The sequence below is a fragment of the Rattus rattus genome, chromosome X (assembly GCF_011064425.1).
Source record: "Rattus rattus isolate New Zealand chromosome X, Rrattus_CSIRO_v1, whole genome shotgun sequence".
Classification (NCBI taxonomy): domain Eukaryota; kingdom Metazoa; phylum Chordata; class Mammalia; order Rodentia; family Muridae; genus Rattus; species Rattus rattus.
In genome coordinates this window covers 10,736,093-10,762,496 of record NC_046172.1, presented here as the reverse complement: position 1 = coordinate 10,762,496, position 26,404 = coordinate 10,736,093, and the positions used below count along the sequence as shown (strand labels likewise).

At 40.4% G+C, this 26,404-nt stretch overlaps 1 protein-coding gene and 1 pseudogene across 1 annotated transcript in view; one reads left to right on the top strand and one right to left on the bottom strand.

The window, feature by feature from the left end:
* Tspan7 (tetraspanin 7) overlaps positions 1 to 26,404 on the top strand; it is a 100,686-nt gene that overhangs the window by 21,251 nt on the left and 53,031 nt on the right. The gene's annotated exons all lie outside the window — the stretch shown is intronic.
* LOC116888908 lies at positions 3,418 to 25,388 on the bottom strand (annotated as a pseudogene).

Genomic DNA, 26,404 nt, shown 5'->3' with positions numbered 1-26,404 from the left:
TCCCTCATTGGTGTAGGGATAAGATCAATCCGTTGGGGCTGGAGAGATGGCTCAGTGGTTAAGAGCACTGACTGCTCTTCCTGTGGTCCTGAGTTCAAATCCCAGCATCCACATGGTGGCTCACAACCATCTGTAATGAGATCTGATGCCTTCTTCCGGTGTGTCTGAAGACAGCTACACTGTATTCATATATAATAAATAAATAAATCTTAAAAGATCAATCCCTTGAACTCCCCTGTGTTCTCTTGGCACAAATGACCCATCTATGAAGCTACTTGGTAGTCAGTGACAGTGATTGATGGTTATAAAATTCATCACATGAGCTTTGTGACAGCTCTGGGAAAAGTGTACTTGAGGTGTCTCCAGCCTCGGGTATTCACATTAGTTAGAGAAGATTACATAGATTGCCTGTATTTGAAGGTGTCCCAAATGACTGTCAAGCCATCATCAGTATTCCATTATTGCCCTGTCTCTGAAATTGTGACCTTTTAACTTGGCTTTTAGCAGATTTTACATAATGTACCTTGCAATGGGTGTCTAGTCCATGGGATCTTGGAGAGGTGTTAGTTATGTTGCCATTCCACTCTCATAGTCATTTGGCAGTGTCCAGAAAGAGTTTTGGTGGTCAGAGTTGATGGAGGAATGTATGAATCGCATGTAGTGAGTACTAACTAGGAATGCTATGAATATATGAATAGTATTTTCACAGTAGCCATAATTCTTATGCTGTGTTAAGAGTTAAGTTACTAGCCTTATATTGGCAATGCTAATGATAAAACTAAAAAGCTCCAGCTTCAATAAATTTCTCTCTTCCATTTTGTTTCTTTCAAGATGTTATTTCCATGTTTTATGAGTTATCAGTTCATATTCGTGTTCTATGGGACCTTAATTAATTTTTCCCAATCAGCTTTGTTTTGGGTTCCCATTGTATTTTCTAGAGCCAAATACTTTTCCTAAAAGTATAAATTAGGACTATATATGGAACAAAATCAGAGCATATAACTTTCTCCTATAGAATAATTTCCAGAATGTTGACTTTAGGGGAGATAGAATTTGATAGGTAGTCATAGCAGCTTGTTGTCTATGGCGAAGCACATGGAAGCTCATACTTACGTAGCTGAACTAGTCCCTTATAAGTGAGAGGTCCCTCCTTGGCCACTAATTACCATAAATATAACTTGGGGTGTAGTTTTAGATGAATCTTGAAATGATAAATGACTCTTCTTGCTTGGCAGATATCTCATCCCCTTTAAGTCCTTCTAGTCAATATGAAATTTGCACTCCTAGTTCTGGAGTGAGCTGGTGAATGGTGCTGGCAGGTATTCTCAATTCATGGCTCTTCTGGTAGTGCTGTAATGAGAACGCACCAGTTCTCACTGGATGGCAGAGAGTGGAGTGCCTAGCAGAGCTGAAGCTGTCAGAGCTGTTTAACTACACGCTAACACTGTTACCTCTGGCTTGCAGCAATCATAGTAATGTTTCTGGTTGTATTTCGGGGCTTGTTGTAGGCCAACTGTCAACAGTGCTAAAATGATACACTGGGGGGAAAAAGAAGAATATGCCCACAAGTTGAAAATGTTGTCCTTGCTGTTTTGCCCCTGTCTTGAACTTACCCAGCAGTCAAAAGCTGCTGGAGAAAGAAATCATACTTCAATAATCCTGCCAAATCCACTATGTAATCTTGGGATTATTTGTGTGGCTCTACATGGTAGCTTTAGTATTTCAGGACATTCCTGAATTAAATAGCCTTCTAACCTGACAAAAAATCATGTCTTGGCTTGTGGTAGCACACAGTGTTTCGAACAGTAAGAAAAGACTTTTGGGGAAGGAGCTGGAGAGATGGCTCAGTGGTTAAGAGCACTTGTTACTCTTTCAAAGGACCCAGATTCATTTTTCCAGCAACAACATGGACCTTAACGGGCATTTATATTTATTTACTTTAAGGGGAATCCAATACCATCTTCTGACCTCGTTGGGCACCAAATATGCCCATGGTATATATCAGATATACAAGAAAACACTTAAAGATGAAATTAAATTAACAAACTTAATCATTTAAAGAAAAGACTTTGGGGACAAATGTTTGCCTTAGTCCCCCTTTCCTGGGTCTCTGAGCACCAGGTGTCATCCTTTTGTAGACAGTTGAGTTCTGAGAATGATCCCAGTTCTTCTACAGAGAAGACGAAGAGGGTACAAAATCCCATCCCTAACCAAGAAGCTATTTGTAGGTAGTAGCTGCCGAGAGAGGGGAAATCAGTTTTCTTCAGTGAGCTGACACTGGTTATATCAGCCACACTCTAGGGTAGGCCTTATCCTCAGTAGTAGTTGTCCAGTACAAAATGGACTTCATGTTTTTGTGTATAATTTCTTTTGTCTTTGGGTTAGGAATGTATTTGGTTGGAGTTTGTTTATATGCTGTCTATCATGATGTTCTCACTCTCGATGGTGTTTAATTCTTTTTCAGATTGCATATACATTAAAGCCAACTATCCAGTGCTTTCTTGCACATTAATAATTTTTCCATTTCTCTTAGACTTTACAATGTAGATGCTATTTAAACTGAGTTGGATGGACAAGGGCATAAATATGCTGTAGTGTTATAGATCACTTGAAAATTAATATTCATTAACCTCCATATAAAGCCATATTTAAGGCATACTATTAAGGCATCATGACTACAAATTATGGTCTGCTTTAGATTCTACCTTATTCAAAATTTTTGTGATTTTTTTCTCTACTGTATTCCTGGGGGAAAATATTTGAGCACAATGTTGTTCTTTTAGATTTCGTGGGATTAAACTCCCTAAACCATGAATAAATTATCGACAGCCAGGATATGGCCATACCACCTTAAACACAACTGGGCTTGTGTAATCTTGGAAGGTACTCAAGGTCAGGTTTGCTGAGTAGTTGGGTGGGAGAATTTATATATCCATGTCTCCGAGAGTTGTTATTGAGTGAGTTTCCTGTATCTGTCTTTGTGCTGGCCTCATAAACTGAGTTGTTAAGAATTTCCTTTTCTATTATTTTCTGCATGTGATTTGCAGCATTGTTATCCATTCTTCCTTAAATGATTAGTAGATTTCTCCAGTAAAGCTATTTAGGGTTTTCTTTGTAATAAAAATTATTAACTATAAATTTAACATCTTTAATAGAGAAACTCTATCATCTACATTTTGGTCACTATGATATGGTCATTTCTGTCTTTCAAGGAATTAGTTTATTTTATCTATAATAGGTTATTAGATTTATGAGCATAAATTATCGAGTAACACAAGATTAGGATTTTAACAACTGTACAATCTATAGTAAGTTGCTTTTCTTAGTCCTCAGATTGGTAATTTGTAAGAGGCAGATCAATTTTCTTGATCTTTCCAATAAACAAACATTTTTGTGGAACTGAATTTTTTTCAATGTTCAGTTTCCTTTAATGTCCCTCATCTCCCTTGAAGGGTAGGTGCAGGCAGCTAGGCAACTGGCAAGACGTGTGCACTTGAAGATCTTGCTTTGATTGATGGCTTTGCCCACGCGCTGGAAGGCCCCCTCCCAGGAAAAGTACTCTCGAACCAGGGTCTGGGTCTCCTTGCTACCAGGATCCAGTTTCTGCCGTGTATACGACTCATAGTCCACCTGCCTATCTGGACTCAAGTGGAAAAGCAAGATCTTGGCCTCGGAAGAACCAAACGCCAGAAATGGAGCTGCTGTTGTTGGTTCCACAGAGGATAACACTAGAAAAGGCATTCTTTTGAGGCTGCAACTCATGAAGGTCTGAGTGAGCTCTTCATGGAAGCAGCACTCAGCATACCACAGGGACTAGCCATCCTCATCAAAGTGCTCCCAAAAATATGGCAGCGCCACAGGGAGGGTGTCCTCATTGGAGTACTTAGGCTTAAACTCACCCAACACAAAGGTACTCTTGGGCAGGTGAGCGAAAGGGTCCTTGGCCTTAGGCTCAGCAGCCAATGCCTGCTCATCCATCTCTTCCTCAGGAGCTGGGACAGCTGCCTTTTTTTCCTCTGTCCCCTCAGCCTGGGGCTTATGTTTCTCTTGTCAACCCTTTTCTTTCCTTGGGGTACCCTTTTTGGGCTGGCTCTCTGCAAACTTCTTAGCATCAAACTGCGCCACCTTCTCACACAGCTTCACGTCCCCCAAGCTGGCCCTGCACTGGGGCTGGTTAATGCAGGTAAGGAACCATCGGTTGGTATTGGGGAAGGCCTGGCAAAAAGAAGGCTCTAAGACCTGTTTATAGAGGCACAAGAGGGTACGGACAACTATGATGTCAACCAGTGTCACTTGCTCACCCACCAGAAAAATCCATGTCTTTAAGTGAATGTCCAGCAGCCCCAAGATTCACTTCACCTCCTCTTTTGCATTGTCAGCGACCTGTTTGTTGTGGTGCATGATGCCTAAGGTGGGGAACACCCAGGTGCTGGCTGGAGGGATGATGTCACTGTCAGCTAAGCTCACCCACTACACCACCTGAGCTGCTGCCTCTGGCGTACTTCCTCGCAGCTCCTCGCTGATTACATAATAGGTGATGGCATTACTCTCAAACACACAGAATCCGTCATCACCCTCGAATGCTGGAAACTTGCCAGCGGAAATTTTCAGAGAAATTCAGGGGTGCGGTTGGTGTGACCAAAGTGGAAGTGGAGTGGTGCGGAGAGCACGCGGACCTGAGCCCCGCTGCACTGAGAAGCAGTGAGGGCCTCGAAGGCCCTCCAGTTTTCAGGGTATGGGTACAGGGTCCCAGCCACCACGGTGATTCCACAGAAAAGGGGGGTGTTAAATTTTTTCTCTCTATTGATTGTTGAGATTTGGTCTTTTGCTATGTATTGCAATACTCAAAACAAAAAAGCCCACAAAAATGGAAACTAAAATATACAAAGTGAAAGATGAGTAAAACCAAAATGTAAAGAATGAAACAAAAACACCGTTGATATTTGTTTATGTTGGCCATCTCCTCCTAGACATGGGGCCTAGCCCTAAGTGTGGCTAATATATCTGTGTGCCACCATTGGAGTGAGTAATTCTCCCATGGTGAATGAATATCAATTGAAGTTAGCTTCTTGGGTAGGGACGAGCGATTCTCCACTAACCCTGCTACTTGTGAGACCCATGTGGCTCCAGCCTGTTCAGGCCCTGTGCATGCTGCTTTAATCCCTGTGAGTTCAGGTGTACACCAGTCCTCTAGTGTCTAAAAGGCCCTGGTTCCTTAGAATCCTCTTACAACAACCGTTTTTGCCTCCTTTTACATCTAGATCCTTGAGCCCAAAGGGGAGGGATTTGTATAAACATTTTTTAAAATATTAATTCAGTGGTGAGATACTGTTTCACATTTAGAAAAAATTAGTTCTTTTCTGCCCACTTTGGCTTCTCAGAATCAGTGCTATGAAAAAAAAATGTGTGCCAAGCAGTACCATTCTTCTACCCCCAGTACTCCTTCCGGTTCCCCTTCTCCTCATTCCGTCCTGTCTTCTGTCCTAAAACAAATTTCTTTGGTTTCTGGATTATCCTTACTATATTGCTTATATTCCTTTCTTACATGACCTGTAGCATTCTACAGATTACTTCCTATTTTTTTTAAAAAATGTTTGACAAATAGAATATATATGTATTCAAAATAGACAAGTCCTTCCTTCCTGTCTGTGTAATAATTACCACGATCAAGTTAACACAAACATGCACATGTTTGGTTGTGTATGGTAAGGACAGGTCAACTATATACTTTGCTATTTTCACTTAACAATTTATCCTGTAAATTATTTCATTGCTTCTAGAAATAGATCTTCATCATATTTTTTACTTGTTTGTCTTTCCATCATGTGGCTGTATTATAATAGCTAATCTCCATTTTATGGGCAGTTTTGGTAGTTTATATTTTATATTTTTATTTTATAATTTTAATATTTCAAATATTTTATAATTTCAAATGAATTTTCAATGAATGATCGTGTATAGCTATATTTTCATATTGGGGGTATTTTTGTAATGTAGATACTTTTGAAAACACGATTTCTTGTGTGTGTGTGTGTGTGTGTGTGTGTGTGTGTGAAACAGAAGAGACTGGGGGGTTTGGGGAGTAGGTGATGTTGTCCACATAGACCAAAGAGTGCATCAGATTCCCCAGAGCTTGGGGCTAGGAATCCAAATCTGCTCCTTTGGAAGAGCAAATAGAGGCTCTGAACCACTGAGCCATCTCTCCAGCTCTCTGTGTAAAGTCTTAGCAGACTCCTGGGAGAAATAGCTCTTTATGTCCCGTCCCTCGAATTCCTTTAAGAAATTTTTTATTTGTATCAGAAAACAGAAGGTGCCTCCCACAATTTTGGGCAAAGCAAAACGAAATTTGTATAAGCTATAAATAGGATTCTTGTAATATTCCTTCATATATCCAACATTGTTTCTCTGCATATTAGATTTTTAAATTCTTTTTCTCTCCTTTTAATCATCACTTTCATATAATTCTCTTCCATTCTGGAATGTTCACAGTGATAGCTTGGGCTGAGCTTTGCTTACAGAGATCAACATTTTTGCTTCTTATCTTGTCAAAGTAAAACAAAATGTAACACCAGAAAAGTTTACATTATTGAAACGTAGTTGAATGCAGCCTGTTTATTTTTTCTTAACTGCAAGTGGAACCATATGTGCAGGAAGAAACTTGGTGTAGGAGACAAGGGCAGCTGTGGACAGTTCTTTAGTAGGGTGGAAAAATCAAACTGGCTTAAATGGTGGCTAAGCCTATGTTTGATCTCAAATTGACCTTGGAGATTTTCAATTATTAAACCCAAACTATCAAGTTGGTTCAGCGATGTGAAGGGATGAGTGTTAAATGCCCCAAAGGTCTTTCTCAACCTTAGCCTCCCTCAGATGGTGACCCATTTGAAGTACCCATAAACACACCCTTCTTTCGTCCACTTTGTGCTTGTTTTTTTATAGCTCTGAGATACTTTGTATTCTTCTGAATTATATCTTATAGATCAAATTCCCGGCTGGGGCTTTTAGCTTCAAACTGCCCTTCTCCCCAGGCTCTTTGAGCCAGACTTCCTCTCAGTACAGTTTGCCTGATCCACACTTTCCTGCCTTTATTTCACAAAAGTCGTCTTGGATTTATTTTATCTCAGGTAAGAGCAGGGAAGAGCCAATGTCTTCATCTGCAGATAACAGCTTCCTAATAACCCCAGCCCTTATCTGCATGTTAAGACACACAAGGGGTGTTTTTGCCTGCTCCTGTCAGCTGCATGCAAACTAAGCATTCTGAGCCTTGCAGAAGTTTGCACCATGGCTTTCTAAATGCTGGCAATGGTCTGGTAGCAGAGGAAAGGGGAACAAACAGGATGGGAGGTCCTATTTAGAAAGTAACAGTGAGATCCGAGCATACATTCTTTATTTTCCTTAGAGCATTTATAGATTTAGGCAGATGAATGGACGTCATCGTCTTTTCTAAAATATTTTACTTGTATATCTGTTGATAATCTAAAAGCTTACTTTTAAAGTATGTACTGGGTAGCCATGAGCAGGAGAGAATTTTTGGTTTCCTGCAAGGAGTTATCATCAGTGAGACATATGTCTTTGCTGGCACTAATACATTTCTTGAGGGAACTTGCCATCTACACCCTTATTTCTCCAAGTATGTGTATCATCAGCATTTTCTGGAAGCTGGGTAGAAAGGCTGGATTGTTTCAGATATCACTTCAGGCCTCTTGAGTCAGAAATGAAACTAGTTACAACATCCCCAAGCGGAATGGGCATAGCACGGTTTGAGAAAAACTACCAGTGAAGATGGAAATCCTGCTTAGGAAGCAGGAATCTACATAATCGTATTTTCATCCTCTCTCTCTCTCTCTCTCTCTCTCTCTCTCTCTCTCTCTCTCTCTCTCTCACTAAAATGGCATGTTTCACAATTTTCTAGAACTTTGATTTTTCTCATTTAAATACCAATTATAAGCTAGATCTTTTTTCAGGCTCATGGAAAAAGAGCAAAGGGATATGAGGACTAGAAATCCATTGTGAGCTCACCCAAGGAGGGCGTATACCTAAAGAACTGGTATTGTTATAACTTTACTCTGCACATCTATTCACACTTAAGTGCCTCAAGGTAGGCAATGATGTCTTGAAATGCAATCAATCCTCACTGTTCATAGGCTTGAGAATTTGAGAATTTGCCTACTTGCTAGAATCTGTTCCGTAGCCCCAGTCCAATGTTTGTAATGCATCTTTAGTTGCTCGCAGACATGCATGGGGAAAACAAAACTGAATTGCCTAATAAACACATATTTTAGGTTAGCCAAATAAGTTTCTCATCTCATTGTTTTCCCTCTCATTATGTAACTAACACCTATCCTTGTCACAGTCTGTGGAGTACCACGGTCTCCCTGTTTTTGTTTCTCCCTTGGCTATTTACAGTAGCCTCCAAGCATAGCGTTAAAGCAATGTTTATTGTTCTTAGGTCTTAAAGGATAGTAATAGACCTTAGAGGGGAAATATGTGTGCTGCATAAGCTTCCTTCAGGGATAAACAATAATAGTAGTGACTTTGAGGTAATGCCAAGGAACTAGCAATATAAGCATCATATATTAAATAAGGTATCTTCAAACAGAAACATCCATGCAGGAAGGGTCATGGATTTCTCGCTTAATGTGATAACCAAAAGCTTGCATGACCCTGATACAACATTTCCCCAAGGAACAGTGTTTTCATAGACACTTCAGCATCTGGAGTGACTGTAGAACCTAAGCCGCAAACAGTGGCAGAAGGCTTTATAGAAAGCAACTGGACTGGAATTTCCATCAGTCACTTGTTCCCATTTGGTGCTTGACATTGAGGTGCGCTTGTTAGAAGGTAACAAAGAAACTTGGTAGTTTACGAAAAGCACGTTTCGGTATTTGTGGATGTTCTTGTGATAAAGTAGTGTTTCAGAGAGGTTCTTATTGTCCTGTCAGAATGTCATTTTTATGAGCATGGTATTTGAGACAATCATATTACTATTACTCCAGGACAAGTTTCTATGGTAACCTCCCTCCCTTTTTGCAATTGGGGATTGATATTAAGAAGGGTCTACATCAGTTTTGGTGCCTGAATATCACAGGCTCCTAATACCCTCTTTCTCTGTAACGTAATCCTTCTTGCTGCTTTAGTTCAGGCTCACATCAGTGTCCCAACAGCTCTTACTGTGGCCCACTCTGCAGTGACACCCGTGACATATTATTCTACCCCGCCCCCATGAGAAATCTGAGTACCTCTGTATGATAACATTCCATTGGAAGGAAGTTCCAGATGTTCTGAGATTTGACCCCAGTCTTGCTGTTATGCTGGAAGGCCCCTTGACGGCTTAATACACCTCCCGACTGTGCGATTTTGTGTATCATTTCTTTTCCATGTATCTGGAAGTGGCCTCACAAGCTAAGACTGTAAATCGTCTATTGTATGTCTACTATTGTATAGTAGCAGACTTACTATTTCTATTCTACATTAGTCAGTGAGAGCATCGAGGGACAGACGGGAAGTGGTTTTGCTCCACTTGGTTTCACAGGTACCCTTCACCTTGTGTAAGGAAGCAGTCTCCGACCATGACATTGCAGGAGCTGCCTAGTAAATCAGAAATCAGGAAAAATTGTGGGTTAATAGTGAACATTTCTGTGGCCAACCATTTTCCAACTAATGGTATGCAGTGCAACACTTGTTAAGAAGCAAGGGGCCATAGATGAAACTGATGCAGGAGAGTCTTAATGCGCTAATGTTCCTCTTGTCTGTTGTGTGTTTGCTCATTTCAAGAAGGGGTCTCACTGTAGCTCTGGCTGGCTTGAAAGCACTACAGGATGCAAAATGCAAAGCAAATCTTGAGGGTTTCATGGCTGGAATGTCTGAAAGACTCACACATGATTCCTGATAATGGTGATCTTAGGATGAAGGTAGGATAAAGAGATGGAGGGAGTTACAAAGAGGAAGATGAGGTATGTATTGTCTGTGTTCTAGTCTCCGCTGAACACTGGGTTAGCATGCAGGTTACCATAATGAAAGCAACTAAACAAGGTCATTGGGAATGGATTATGCATGAGAGATTTAGGCTAATGTGATCTATTCAGTTCTCAGAACTGGAACACCATATTTTAAAATCTCCATCTCAGGGACTGGTAAGGAAGCCTCCATCGTTGAATAATTGATCCCATGTAGAAGAGTTTTATATGTTTGGTGTGTGGAGTGTGAAAGAAACAAAATGACCAAATATAAAATGTAATGCTAGCGGTAAATTCAAAGACAACAGACATTATGAAAATAAGGAAATAATGGGGACACTGCACAAAGACCTGGTGCTTTTTGAGTCAGTCAGGGACTCGGGGGTATGGAGATGAATTGCAATCAACTGTAATGGCGTCCCGTTTTGTGCTGTTTGTATTAGCTTGTCCTACATTTTCTTGGCAGCAGGGAGGAAGCAAAGGGCACTCATCAAAGAAAAGCGACTGCAAGGTTTGCAAGAAGAATGTTCATCCTATTTCTTCTACATTCCTTAGCACAGAAAGAAGCCCCTGCCTTCTGATTTTATGAGAACTCTCCTTTATTAGAAAGTCATTCTCCTTTTCATTTTTCTCAGCAGTACTAGTTTTTTTTTTCAATTTCGTGTCATTCATCTGTTCCCTTTCCTTCTTGAATCCCCGAATTTTCATTTTAGCATCAGTTGGTAGAAGACAGTTGCGTTTCTTTTCCTAGTTGCCGTGCCACAATGTGTGCCTTCACAATGAGCTGCTTTTAAGGCATTTCAGATTTCTGCTGATGCCGTGAACAGACACCATTTTGTCTGGAAGTAAACTTTCTCATTACGAATCAGGCACTTTAGTTAACCTCTTGACAGAACTAGGGAAGCAAAAAGGGGAACTGGGTATTATTTGGAGTCCCATATAAAACTATCATGGGGGTCTTCCTGTCTCCCTGATGAACATGCAGCCATTTTCTTCCTAGAACATGTATTTTTAGTAGCAGCAGGAGAGGATAGCTATTTGGGTGAGCTGTCTACCCAGCTGGAAAACCTAAACATACAAAGAGTCTTAAGTTCCCCTTGATCTTGTTTTCCCTTAATCCCCCTACTTTTTTTTTTTAAAGCACAGAAACAGAAGGCGCACTTGGAAGCATCGCCCTCCTGGCGTGCTGGCTGCACTTCTCTATCTTTGTTCCGTTTCTTCTCTCAGGTGAAAGAAGTATAATCTCCACCAGCTGCTTGTCACTTTCAGAAATATTATGCTGTTTCTGTCACGTCTGTCTGGCTAAGCCAAGAGGAGGGTCTTACGACGTGACCAGCTAGCTATAAATAGTCCCAGTGAGGCGTAATTTGACTTGGCTTTTAGGTTTTCCAAAGTCCTTTCCACTTGCGTTGGAGAGCTAGTATTGTAAACTCATAATAGTTTCTAACTAAGAGAGGTAATCTTTCTTTCTTCTGAAAAGTAGAAAAGCCACTTTGAATTGTTCCTAATTGCAACTGGGCAGATGTCAGCACCTCTCCAGATCACATGCTCAAAGAAAGAGTTGGAGTAAACTTGGTTTGTTGTTTTCTGTGTGTGTGTGTCTGTGTGTGTGTGTGTGTGTGTGTGTGTGTGTGTGTGTGTGTGTGTGTGTGTGTATGTAATTTTAAGATGCTAGTAATGGTGTTTTTGTTCTTGGAATCTTCCTGATGTAGATTAGCTTACCCAATTGTGACCAACTTGAACACCATCATCAACAGATTCAGAATCAAATTGTACTATCTGAATTTCCATTCACTGAGTGGATCTTTGGTTTGCCCTTCCCAATTCTCTCTTTTTGCAAGAAGGTGGTTTCCAAATGAACACTCTAGGAACAGGGTCAGGACGTGGTAGAGAATGCAGAACATAGTGTTCTGAAGCACATTTGGAAATGGAAGTGACTGTGGTTGAGTAAAGCAGAGATATTTCTCTTCCTGAAAGTAGATGCCAGTCTACAGGATATGTCGTGCAAACAATCTCACTTCACTTTGGGCTTTCTAAACTACCAAGATTTATTCCTGAATATATACCAATAGAGAGAATGTCCCTCGTCATAAAATTAAGTGTAGTTGTGGGAGAAACCACAGATACCAAACACTGAAAATCTACCTTAAAAGTTTTTTTCCCTGAAGTAGTTTGTTTATGGACTTACAAAGTTCAAAGGAATGAAGTAATACACATAAATTTGGGGACCGGGATATAGCATATAGTAGAGAACTGACCTAGCATAAATCCCTGGGTTTGATTTCCAATATTGCATAAACCAGACATGATGGCATATAGCCCAACCCCAGCACTTGAGAGAAGAAGTTAGGACAAAAGGATCAGAAGTTCAAAGGCATCCCTTGTTACATAGTGAATTTGAGGCCAGCCTGGGATATATATGATAGTACATACATATGTAGGTATAATGAACATAAATGAAATTAGTAATTATGGAAATACCCAGAGACCATCTGCCATTTAACAAATCTACACAAATAAGTACACAAATATGTATTCTATATATTTTTTTTATAACTCAGTAGGAAGTGTTGATTTTCAACTTGACAAGATCTACAGTTTCTTACAAGACAAACCTCTGGAGACTAACCCTTGGGCACGCTATATATATATATATATATATATATATATATATATATATATATATATATATATATATATCAAATATGTGTGTTTTGAAGTGTATGCTTGGCTGTATAATCCTTTATTGAAATACACTATGTGTGTACTATCAATAAGACAACAATTAGTGGTTGCTGTGTCTAAATTGATCTCCAAATTTAGCAGCTGAAACTAACCATGATTTATTTATTTGTTCAGAATGCTGGAAGTTAGTGGTGTAGAGTAGGTAGGAATAGACTATCTCTGCTTCACATAGTACTGATCTGGGCTCATTCTTACGCTTCTTCAGTTGGGATGTCTCTCCATACCATAGCAGAAGATACAGTAGTAATGTGCAAGCATTTTTAATGGTTTGTTTTTATTTAATGTGTATTGCTGTTTTGCCTGGGTGTATGCTATGAAGGTGTTGGAGTCCCTAGAACTGACAGAAAGTTGTGAGCTGCCGTGTGGGTGCTGGGAACTGAACCTGGGTCCTCTGGAAGAACAGCATTGCTCTTAAAGGCTGAGCCATCTCTCCAGCCTCTAAAATCATTCTTTATGCCTGTATTTAAATAGCATTTTCCTGCATTCTACTGGCCAAATCAAGTGAGTGTCTTTAAGCCCAATACCATTGTAGGAGGCTAGACTAGACAAGGGGTTGACTATGAGGGAGATATTACTCATTGGAATGCTAATGTAATCACCTCCCAGAGTAGAATTTCAGGATCCAAAAGATTTCAATAGAGAAAGGCACACTCTGGTTGCTGGAATAAGGTATGACATCTGAGGACTAAGGAATACCAAGGTTCTTATTAATATGATGAATGGACTTTCTGAGAGAAGAGTTAGTTGTAGAACAGCTTAGCAGGGGCATTTTACAAAAATAGTCATAAGTGTATACCCTAGTTATGTCTGTGTATTCTTTGGAAGAAAAGGAACCAAAGGTAGTGAATTAATTTAAAGATTTATACACATCCTTAAATGTTATAAAGCAAGCACCATGACATGAATAAAGAAAGAAAACAAAAACTGGGAAAATTATTGATGGCAGACCAATGAGCAATATTCTTAAAAAATTAATGCCACTGAGAAGGCAAGGGTTATGAATAGACATTTCACTAAAGCATGTTTGCAGCAGCCAAGAGCACATGATCAATATTTAATATTTTATTATTAGTCATTAGGAAAAAACAAATCAAAACCACAAGATACTACTCACACTCACTAGACTGCCTATCTAACAAAAGAAAATGTTTCTAGCTATGAGAAAATTGGAACTCTTATTCATTGCTGGTGGGAAGTTACATTGCTTTGGAACACAGCCTGGTATTTCCTTAAATGACTGATGCAAAGTTACCCTACAAAGCCAGCAGTTCTACTATTAATACAGAGGCAAGAAAATTCACTAAACTGTGTGTGGGAGGCTCAGTGGCTCATTAAAATCCTAATGCTGCTCTTCCAGAGGACTAGATTCAGTTTCTAGCACCCATGTTGGGTAGCATACAGCCACTTATAACTCTAGAAGACTCCAAACTCTCTTAGAGATTGTGTGGGCACCGACACATACATGAACGTGCACACAAACACATACATAGAAATAAATACCTTGTAAAACACTTGGAGGAGCACAGGTTTATTTGGCTTACATATTCTGATCAGAGTCTATCATAGAGGGAAGCCAGGGCGGGAACATTAGAAGCCTGCTCCTTTTTAATAAGAGACAGAAAGAAAGTGGATCTGGAGGAGGAGGTGAGGAGGAGGCAGTTGATTTGAGTGGTGAAGCCAGAGCTACAGGCTTCTTGAACCTTATCAGGTCATAGGCAGTGGCTGGTAGGATTACTACTCAGCAACCGCTTGGTCTTGAACCCTGAATCTTAGTTATTTAACAGAGGGCACTTTCCCCCACATCTTTTCTCTTATCAGAGCTAGTGCATGCGACACATAGTGGCATACACCGTGTTAGCTGTGTTTCTAAATCTGGAGCTTGAACATTTTTCCTAAGAAACCGCCCTTTTGTATTGAGTTGAGTCATTGGCCTGACAGTTTATTGCAAATCTAGTCTCCCTTCAGATCATCTATTACATGCTATAAGGAATGCATCTAGGCCTCAATCACATGTCTCCTTTTAAAGATTTTTTTTAGTGAGATGGAACTGCCTGTGTACAGGGGAGAGGATCTAAGATGAAAATAAGACAAAGAACTCTAGGCTTAGGCAAAAAGACTGTCATCATCAAGTTCCCATTCCAGCATTTGGTGCCCTGACATTCTGGGAGTTCATGTAGAGATGTATGGTGTAGCTTGTTAGATGTGATTTGCATGCAGCTGACATCCAAGAACATCCATGTGTGATGAATTTCATTAATCCAGTGATTTACCAAGGGAGCTTGCGTTAAGCACTTCTTCATGCTCCAGGGACTGCATTGGGCTGTTTGGTGTTTGTTGGTCAGCAGAGTTTCTCCAAACACAGTGAAGTAAAAAAATGAAAAGGCAGCTAGGAATGCAAGATGACTCTGAGACATATGGGAATGACATTGGCATTTGTGGAATAAGGAAATGGATTGCAATGTAATTTACCTGCCCCCCTTATAATAACTGCTTAAAAAACTTTTGTGAAATAAAAAGTCATACCCTCATTCAACTTCAGTTTCTTATCCTACAGTAACAATTTTTCCAGATACAGAGCCCAAGCTCCTGAAGAGCTTAAATGCTTGCACATGCACTTGGTCCTGTGATGAGGCCAGAAAACAGACATTTTAAACAAATGGCCAAGCAATGCTGTGGGCTAATCCTCCTGCTGCTACCAAACCAGCTGCTCATCTACCAAAGTTAGAAAATTATTTTAACTCTACTATCCTTTAATTACCTGTTTGGGTGACTGAGACACATGCATGGGACCAAAGGGGACCACTGACCCTTCAATTTGCTCAGAGGATTCAGTCTTTCTGACCTCTCAGAGGCCAAAGCACGATCAGGGTTACTATGTGCAGAGAGGCTGCTCTAATTAGATCTAAATGTCTGATCTAATTTTGGTTCTGAGGGGGGAAATAGATGGCTCCTAGAAGAAGCTGGTTTAGAACTGGAATTAAGATTCGAGTGACTTTTTAATATCTCCCAGGGTTCTATCGGTTTTTGTTTTAGGCATCACTTGCAATCTAGTACTGAAGCCATTAGGAAGTGTAGAGAAAGGTGGAGAGAAATAAAATAAATTCTAAGGTTACAGAGAGGGCTGACAGTTGTCTACAGGGACACTGGGGTACGCTGTTTCTTAAAGATTTATTTATTATATATGAGTACACTGCTGCTGTCTTCAGACACACCAGAAGAGGGCATCAGATCCCATTACAGATGGTTGTGAGCCACCATGTGGTTGCTGGGAATTGAACTCAGGACCTCTGGAAGAGCAGTCAGTGCTCTTAACCGCTGAGCCATCTCTCCTGCTCCTGGGTATGCTTTTAAAACTTAGGGAACTTCCTTTAGGCAGTTTGAATGTGCAGTGGCTTTATGGAGATGATGCTGTGGAAAAAGAACCAAGGGAGTTAAGGAAACTGATTGCTTTGACTTCATCTACACCATCTAGACAAACTAACACAGCCAACAGTGTGTCCACGCCATACGGCTGCAGCAGAATCAATGCATGGTAGCAATTGGCCTGTCTGCATGGATTGGTTGCATAGCTCAGCACTGCTTTGATTTCTGGTCCTTTCTCAGCTAATCAACACAATTAAATGGTACTTAAGGCGCCACTGCCTGAGCTTGTAGCAGATAATTCTGAGAAACATGAGGGAAAGGATTGGGGTGGACAAGGGGCTCTTCCTCCCCCTTTGTTGGCATATTTTTTTCCATGGATGTGCAGGAATTAATTTAACATCTTGTTATATTTAAAATCTTGCTATAAACCCATTTTTCTTCAGGGCTTACAAAATGGAGCCCTGCTACCTGAATCATGTAACCACTCTCTCCTGAAAACAATATTATGTGTTTGCATTTCTCTTAATATGTCGACATGACTGGAGACACGTACATGATGAATACATTGTCCTATAGGTAATCAGTGCTCTATGACAGTCTTAGTCCTGTCCTTTTTTGCCATTATGCCATGTTAGAATGACAGGAATGTCTCCTTATTTCCCAAAGAGAGCTCCCTAGAAGCTGAGTCTTGGGCTAGAGATATACATGCTTTAAATAAATAGCATTTTGATGCCCAATGGCTCAAGGCCTGTAGAATGTGTCAAATCCCAAGTCCTTAGCAGTGTTTGATTAGTTCAGACTGTGTTCCTATAAAGTGGAAGTTGTATTATTTTTAAAAAGGGATGTAGAGTTTTAGTTAGCTTTTTCTTTTCTTTTCTTTTCTTTCTTTTTTTGAATGAAAGTGTTAAGAAACAGAATGTATCTGAAGTGTTTCTGAGGAATATTATTGGAGCTTTCTGTCGTCATACAACCCCCTTGTAGCATTTGCTGGGATAAGGAGCAGCTTCTATTCTTAGTGAAAGACAGTGTGAGAGACACCAAATGTTTACTCTCGGGTTTCCTCTGTGTTTAGAGCTTCATTGATGAAAATAGTTTTCCTTAAATACTATTTTATATTTATCTGTCGTTCCGTAGTTGAAAAGCTTATGCAGCCAACGATCTGCTCGCACAGGCATCTCAAGTCTGCCTTCAGTTTTGATCTCTACTTTGACATCATTTAGAATCACTGGATTTCTGTGCATCATGTTTGCCTGCAGTGTTTTGACAATTACAGTAAGAAAATTCATGGACCCGAGTTTCTTACAAGGGTGCAGAGAAGCCTTTGTTAGAAAACGTTCCTTTATTTTCTGAGTGAGGCTGTGGCAAACACCTTTGAAAATAAAGCTCAGAATTTTCAAGCTTATGTTCTTGCTAATCCTTGCAAATGCAGTGTTCAAATTTTACTAATAAAGACAAGGGTACCTGGCATGCGGAGAAGAAGGGTGAATCCAGCAAGAATGTTTCTATGTGACATTAAATTTCCATCTTGGATCTCAAAAATGCCCCCTTTTCCAGAGCTAACATTCTAAGAGGTTGGTTCAAAGAGTTGAAAGGTTTTTATTCGCCACTTGTGCATATGGTATCTCCAAGACAGTTCTATTTTGTTCAATTTTGTTATTTGTCGGCGCCAGCACCGACACGGTACCGATAATCGGGCGAAAGCCTGTGGGATTAAAGAAACACACACACACACACACACACAGGTTATTCGTGTCAAGCCAGAAGAGGAAGGGCTCCCTTGTTAAGGGGTCCAGGCAATCCAGTTTGAGTTCTTAAATGGCCTATAAAGGAACAGTACTTAGTGTTCTTAACCACTAAGCCATCTCTCCAGCACCTCACAAACTTTATTTACCTAAACATAAGCATTAATTAGTGCCTGAAAAATTTGTAGGCCAAATATTAGTATTATGTAATAGCCAATTTAATTGTTGTTTGGAATAAGGTATATCAGGTTTCTTTTTAAAATACTTTCAAGTACAATTTTGTATTAACACAACTGAAGCTTTATCTCCAATGAGGATAACAAACAAAGGCCTAAGTCCTCTGGTCAGGTGAGGTACTTAGCCAATTAATATATCCTTAGAAGCTTAAAATTAGTTTCAAATATTCTTTTCTGGAGGTAAAAGCTACTCCCCAAATATAAAAGCTCATTTTTGAGAGCAAAGGTTTGTAGGTAAAAATTTCTATATATACACTGAAAGATTTACACCAAGCAACCATTTTACTTTTTTAGCTGTGATTTTAAGAGAAGCACCTTGTCACTGCCAAGTCTAATCAGTCAGGATTTTCTTAGGTGAGAACAGTTATCAGCTCCCATACCAGAGTTGCTGGTTTTAAGATCAACTCATGCAGCGCTCACCGGCAGTTTCTCCAGCTGGCTGGCTCCCTAGCTACAGGTAAAAATAGGCTCCAAGGGCCGATTGAAAAATGTTTTTTTATTGTTCCTTCTTGAAACGAGTTAAAAACCAAGTCAAGGTGTGAACGACTGGCAGATAAAGTGTATTAATTCAATTGCTGGGATTTAAAAGATTATTTTTACTTTTTGTATATTAGTATTTGCCTGCATGTATATAGAGTGTACATGCCTGAAGACCACTGAGGCTGGAAGAGGGCATTAGATGCCTAGAACCAGTTACAGATGGTTCTGAGCCACATTGTAGATTCTGGGAACTGAACCTGGGTCCTTTGCAAGAGTAGGAAATGCTCTCAGCTACTGAGGCCCCAGTTACTGTTTGTTTTTTTTTAAATAGTTTGTTTTTGGCAGAAAGTAATGACTGACTAATAGTCATTCATTTAACAAGTATTTCTATAGCATATCATGGATCTTAGTTGTTTTTTTGAGAATTTTATAAGTATCAGCTAAGTTAATGACTTCTCATATTAACCCATTTCATTTATGAGGATGGTACATGGTCATTGACGAATTGTTCAGAATCACCCAGTCAATGAATGAGGTAGTCCAAATTGTCTTGTAGCCTGAATTGCCTGGCATCTATATAGCTTGCAGCTATGATAGTTCTTTGGTAGTAATTTATAATTTTTGAATAACATATATATTCATTTTAATTAAATGTTCATTCCATAAAGTATTGAGTTTCATAGCATTTCCATGCAGACACATCATTTACTTTGACTATATTCATCCCATTATCCTCAGCTTCCTCTCCCTTCTACAAGTTTCCTTCACAGCTCCAAGAACTTTAGATTGTATATATATGGAAGCTTCCACATAAGAGAAAATACCTGATATTTGTCTCCTGTGTCTGGCTTATTTTGCTCAACAGGACCACCTCCAATTCCAGCATCTGTTTTCTTGCAAATGACATTTTGATAAGAGGAAAATTATCCCTTATTCCCAAAATATTCTGTTTATAGCCTTGATTGGGTATAAAGGCTAAGCTTTTGAATAACTCAGTGTACCCTAAGTTGGCCTCCATCTGGGGGAATCATTCAAGAGGGAGATCCAGAACTAGGAGTTGGGAAAGCTCCTGGGTGATTCTCCTGTGGCAGTCAAGAAGGAAGAAACTTCGGATCAGAGAAGAGGCATTTTCCAATGGCCTGTATGTCGTCAGAAATTGACAATGAAAAATTATCACTCGGCCCTTAATTTGATTTACTTTACTGTCTTCTGAGAGGTGAACCTCTTCCCTAAAGGCTGGTCGGTCTTCTTCAAGTTCAAGTGGTTGAAGGTTGGAGTAGAAACAAATCCTTCTTAAGATTCTGTTTCTGACATGACACTGCAGATTCATTTGTGTTAACATACATTAACCAGATGTTTTCATTTGTTATTTTAGTGACTGAGTGATGCTGCTTTTATTTCAATTTTCCACATCTGAACTTTTGGAGATGAATCTGAAGAGAGACTTCCAATGGTGATAGACCAGGCAGGCCATGTTTCAAGCAGATAGATGAACAAGACTGAGTGGGCTTGGGCATTTTCAGTCCTCTGAGAGGGCTCTAGTATTTGGAAAGAATTTTATTCTGTTATAGCAACTTTGTAAAATGAAACACCAAAATGCCTCTGAAGAAACGTGGCTTTTGGTCCCAGTGTAAGCAAAGGCTATGCATTTGGGTAAGTTTGTCAAACATGGTTCAGGATTTAATGCTCGATGCTTCTTCTTGGCTTCATCAATCATGCTGGGAAAGGAAATTTGCTGTTTGGGGAATTTATTCTGAAACTGCCATTTTGTTCAAACAAGACTGTCTTGTTGAGGAAAATGGTAAGAACAGTCCCTTTTGAACAGACACTAGTTTGTTTACCCTAGAAGCCTGTCAGCTTGCAGGATCTTACTGTCTAAGGAACATGAAGACATTCTTTTCTCATTATGGCTATACTTGAAAGCTAATTACAGAGAACCCTGTTTCTGTTTGTTCCCGCCTCACGGGTCCTCTTGACTTCCATTTGAGTGACTGCCGTCTCTGAATCTGCAGTGATAAAAATATACTGTGACTGCTGTTTGTGGGGAGAGCAGAGACAAATAGCCCAGATCACGATACCCTTTGTGGCATAATCTGTGACTCAAAGTATTTTTAAATTTGTGAAATGTTCTGGGAACATGTGGCCCATACATATACAGCCACCCAATTAGACAAGATGGATGAAGCAAAGAAGTGCAGGCCTACAGGAGCCGGATGCAGATCTCTCCTGAGAGACACAGCCATAATACAGCAAATACAGAGACGAATGCCAGCAGCAAACCACTGAACTGAGAATAGGACCCTGGAAGGAATCAGAGAAAAACTGAAGATTTTGAAGGGGCTTGAGACCTACATATGTACAACAATGCCAAAACAAACAGAGCTTCCAGAGGGACTAGTTTAGCCACTACCTAAAGACTATATACGGATTCTGGACCCCTGACTCTGACCTCATAGGTAGCAATGAATATCCTAGTAAGAGCACCAGGGAAGGGGAAGCCCCTGGGTCAGCAAGACTGAACCCCAGTGAACTAGACAGTTGGGGGGGAGGGCGGCAATGGGGGAGGGTTGAGGAACACCCATATGAAGGGAGGGGAGGGGTTAGGGGATGTTGCTCTGGAAACAGGGAAGGGAACAACAATCAAAATGTAAATAAGAAATACTCAAGTTAATAAAAGATGAAAAAAAAAAAAGAATGTGGGAATATAAAAAAGTCAACAAAGGTGCAGTATAAAAATAACAAAGCACATACCTATGCACCTAACTTTTAAGGAACGAGTAGCATTCTATCTGATAAAAGCCCCAAAGGTTGTGGCTTATGTGCAACTGAGTGAGTCTGCGGAAGATGGAGTTCTTCTCAGTCAGATACCTGATCACCACGTAGGCATGCACTGTGTATTGGGTGTCAGCAAAAATATGGCCCCAGGCAGACATCATCTCATTTTCTGCTCTGGAGCTCACAGACACCCCTCTCCAGCTCTCAGGAAGAGGGTAAAGTAGATTAAATGAGGAGCCTTGACGTTGCATACAGCACAAAAGGGCAGGAAGCACATCAGCCCATAGCTCCCAAACCCAAACAGTTGACTTGGTCCTTGTTTTACACTTCAAAGGCAGACGCCCCGGGGGCGTCTTGATGGACAGTGCTACAATTTGCATCAGCTTCCCTACTTTTGGTACTGGCGTCCATTTGGGATAATTCTGTATATTTCCTTAACTTCTATCCTGTACTAGAGCTTAGTTTACTGTGTGGTTTTCCTTTTAAAATTTTACTGCAATGCATTCTAGTGACTTCCTGGGAATGTATACACGGGAACTATGTTTTTGACTCTTTGCTTACTTCAAAATATCTACTCTTCTATCAATTCCCGAGAGATTGTGAGAATTCTAAAGTAGAAATCTGGGGCCTGAGGTTCAGTGATGGAACATGTCCTTGTTTTGTGGGAGCTCCGAGGTCATCCCTAGCATCAAAAATTAGAACCTTTCTAATGAAAATGTGTATATTGCTCTGTTATTTTCTGTTTCTATTGTTGTTAGTTACAGGGGAATGGAAAGGCATTTAGATCCCAGATGGCCTCATTTCTTTTACTTTGTGCGAGCATGTGAGGTCTCAAACATCCCACCCTAGAGGGCTATGGCGTGGGTCTGCTTGTCTCTACTCTGCAGCTTTCTATGAATTACTGTGTATACCTTCATTCTGGCGCCTTGACTCCTGATGGACTAGAAAATTTCCTTGAATAAACGTTATCTTTCTACTTTCCTCTTTTCATTCAGAAACTAATATCCAGAAGCCGAAAGTCTCCATTGTAAGTGTCCTATGTCATCCAGGCTTTCTCACATTTTTAATATCTTGGTCTTTACTGTGTTCTTCTCATGTGGGAGGGGCTGTTAGTATTTCTGTTGTTTTTGATTTCTCAAGAGTTTTCGATTCCAAACCTATTTAGGTTTTTCAAGTGTTTAAATTATTTCATAGACACCATCTATTATCTCTTCGAGAATGCAATGGGTATACGTTTGTTTATTTGTTTGTGTTCTAGCCACGCAGTGTCTATTCATTCAAGTTGTTCTTCTGTGCTCTTGTTTTGATCTGTCTTCTTTGGTAGGAGCTTTTCAGAGATAATCCGTGGTTGCTTGGAAACCAGATAGCTGCCAAAGCTCTAAATAGGTGGGTGGGGCTTTGGAATTTTGATTTTAAGTTGGGCACTGGCTGAGAAACTCCAAGGTTAGTATCTTTAGGTAATTCTTTTACCTTGGGTCACGTGCCTTTGAGAAGCTGAGGGCACTTAGGTCTGATGCCCAGTCTGGTAACCTCTTGGGGGCAAGAGGACTAGAATACTGTCTGTTTCTACTTGCATCTGATCACTTCATGCCCATTGTTTGATTAGCATGCTCACGGCCTGCTTCTGCCTCCCAGGCCTGGAGGCTTGCCTTGGGTAGCACTGGGTCATCCCTTCTTAGAATAAAATGGGGAAGTGTGCATAATGACTCTTTCCAGCCCCCGTGCTTTCCACCATCCTCTTCTTCCCACTTTCAGAGGCCCATTGTCAGTTTCCCTCCCCGCTGGCTTGAGGTTGTTTGTTTCCCACAGGGCCTGCTGAGCAGGCTTACTGTTTACCCTTCAGCTTCTAAAGCACTCTTGCAGTTACCACCTGCTTTCACCTCCTGAGTTTATGTTGTAAAGAAAAAAAAAGACAAATGACTTCTTTGGGTGATCTTGGTGTGGTTTCAAGGGAATGAAATTCTAAGAATGTGTTCTGTCCATCTTGGTAGCTGTGGTTTTCCTTTTTGTATTATGTGAATCTGTCAGCTTCGATGACGCAAAATCAAAGGCTTCTGGGCCTTTATGGAATGCCTTTGAGCCAGGTACTCTTTCACCCTTTGTGTTTGTAGAGAGACCTGTTGGATCGCATGTCATCCTTACTTTTAAAAAGACAAAACTCAAAATGGAATTTTGCGTGAAGGGCTGTCCCCCAAAGTGGATTAAATGTATTCCCAGTGGGCTGGAGGAGATGGTTTAGCACTTAAGAGCCCTTGGCTGTTCTTCCAGAGAACCCAGGTTCTATTCCCAACCCCCACATTGCATCTCGCAATCATCTGTTACTTCAGTACTAGAGGATCGGATCCTCTATTCTGGCTTCTGCATGCCACAGGTACCTGCTTGGTACACAGGCACACATGCAGGCAAAATACTTCTATACATAGGATAAAATAATGATGAAGGGTTTTTAAACGAATATAGAGCCAGGAATTATGGCAGGGAGAGGCAGGCAGATCTCTTGGTTCAAGGCCAGCCTGGTTTTATAAAGTGAGTTCCAGAACAATCAGGGCTACACAGAAGCCTTGTATCAAAAAGTCAAAAAAAAAAAAAAGGAAAAAAGGAAGAAAAAATGAATATAATTGAAGATGTGGTTCAAAACCCTTTGAAAGCTTTGGACAAGTAAAACTCTGTCTTTGCTGGGGCTAATTTCTAATCATGCCTATGAATCCTGTCAGGATCAGCATGAGTTAACTAGGTTTCGAAGGAGAAAACTATTCCAATATGCTTTGAGTTGACAAACCTTGCTTCCTCTTTCTGGAAGCAAACAGGGTTCCCAGAAAGCACCAGAAATGTGTGCTTTCCCCAGCTGCGGGAACTCTCTCCCTGCTAGCTTGGTGTGTGGCTGGAGGTCATTCATGGTCACTGTTGTGCCTTCTGTGCGGAGGACAAAACACACATGATGTTCTGGTCTACCCAGTGGAATATATGCCTGTGCGTGAGACTGCACGTCATGAACGACTTGCTTTCTGTATGAGTAGCAGACTAGGCGACTCATTATTCATTCACTGTCACGAGCATCAGCATCTCAATTTCCTATTGATGCTTTTGCTTTCTTTCTGCAGCAGTAGGAAGCCGTTGATCCATAAAATGAATATAGCTATTACTGTGATCTTCAGAGTCTTTGCAGATTTAATTACTTGCTATTAGTATTTCGTGCAGACCTTTGTCAAACCAACTAAATTATGTATCAAAAATATTTTAGCACTGACAAGCTTTAAATAGGGGCCGGATACGTTTGTGTGTTGGAGTATTAGAACTATTGACAAATACATTTCCTGAGTATGCTGGGTTTAATTCTTAGCTTTCAACTGTAGTGAACCTTCTGTGCATGGCTGCTTAGTAACTCTAAGACTCTGTCTGTACTGTTTCCCATACCTATAAGTAGCCTTTTGCTTAGAACAATATAGTACAAAATTCTGACAAATAGCTGAAGATAGAAAGAACTATCACCCTGCTCCTGCCTGGCTCATTTCCAGACCTTCATTTCAAAACCATGTCTAAAGGCCAATTTTTCTTGGTGCTAACAGGAAGAACCCTTTTCAGTTAAAAGGTTTAAACAAGTGCTGGGCCAGTTTAAGCTGTTCTAAGACACAATTTTGAGTCAAGTTCTAACAAACAAAACAAAACAAAACAAAACAAAAACATTGTAAGGACACGTGTTAAACTGCCTTAGTCTGTTTAACTAGACTTTTACCTTGGAGGAAAAATGGTGGAGAACATATGTCATGAGCATTTCATTTGATAGCCGCAAAATGTTTCACCTTGGATTTTAGTTTGTTGTTGCTATTGTGTGCATCGTCTCTCACAATTCTTACCCAAAAGAAAAAAAGATACGTTTGTCAGACTAGGAAAATAGGCTCTCTGAAAAGCAAATGTTGAGTCCCAGAGAACATGAGAGGACCAGTGCCTACAAACCTGGGATAATTGAGGATGTGATTAAGTCAAATCTGATGAGAGAGTTCACATTTGACTTTGGAGTTGGACTTACCTTTTAAATCTGCCTCCATTTTATATTCTAAGAAAGGTTCTTTGACCTCTCTAGGCTTATTCTGCATCCTTAAATGAGGATAATTGGCAGGTCAAATGGAACTTTAGAAAAAATTACCCCTGATGGACATAATGGAACAACTAGAGTGTAATTGGGGGGCTTTAACCATAGTTATGGCACTGATCACCTGAACTGTGTACTCATAAACCTGTGTGGTAAGAAATATATGTACATATATACTTATATAGAGTTTTGTATATTTATGTGAGCGTGTTATGTGTGTGTGTGTGTGTGTGTGTGTGTGTGTGTGTGTGTAAGCTGTCTCTGTGGTAGGCACTATGTTAATATTCCCACTTAATAAAGGAGAAAGCTAAAGCACAGGAAGCATAGCTTATACTGCCTGTTAAGCGGGAGAACTGGTCTTGCCACTCAAATGGCTCAGCTCCAGAGCCTCCGGCTTTACTACTACCCAGGAAGTGGTTAATAAAGGCACACTAGCTTATGTGCATCAGTAGGACAGTGTTCTCTTCAGTTCATTGGCCTACTATAGGCAGTAATAGGTCCTCCGTACGTCTATAATGGATAACGGGGTGAAGACATTTCCATAACCTTCTTGAGGCCACTCTGGTCTCCCCAAACCTGAGGGGCTATGTTCAACTTCCCCACACCTCTACAGACATCCTCTCCCCTCTGAGAGCTGTGTGAAACCTTGTGTTGATATTTCTACTTAGCATCCCAAGCTGCCCGTTAACTACAATGGATAACTTTGAAGGTTACTTCCTAAGAGCAGGGGTTAGGTGTTAGGGGTTAGGCTTCTGGAAAATAAGAGATAGTAAACTTTTTAGACTTTTCAAGACATAAGGTCTCTGGCGCTACTCCACTATGGCGGCAAAACAGCTGCAGACAGTGTTTGCGGCTTTGTGCCAAGAAAACTTTATTTACAAAGAACCTGGCTGGCTGCCATCTGCTGTCCCTTGCTGAACCTGCTTACACTGCTGGCGTCCCCACTTTGTATTGCTGAAGAATCACCTTTTAAAAATAGACTTTCCCGGACTTGTCCCTGTTCAGTGATAATATTTATTA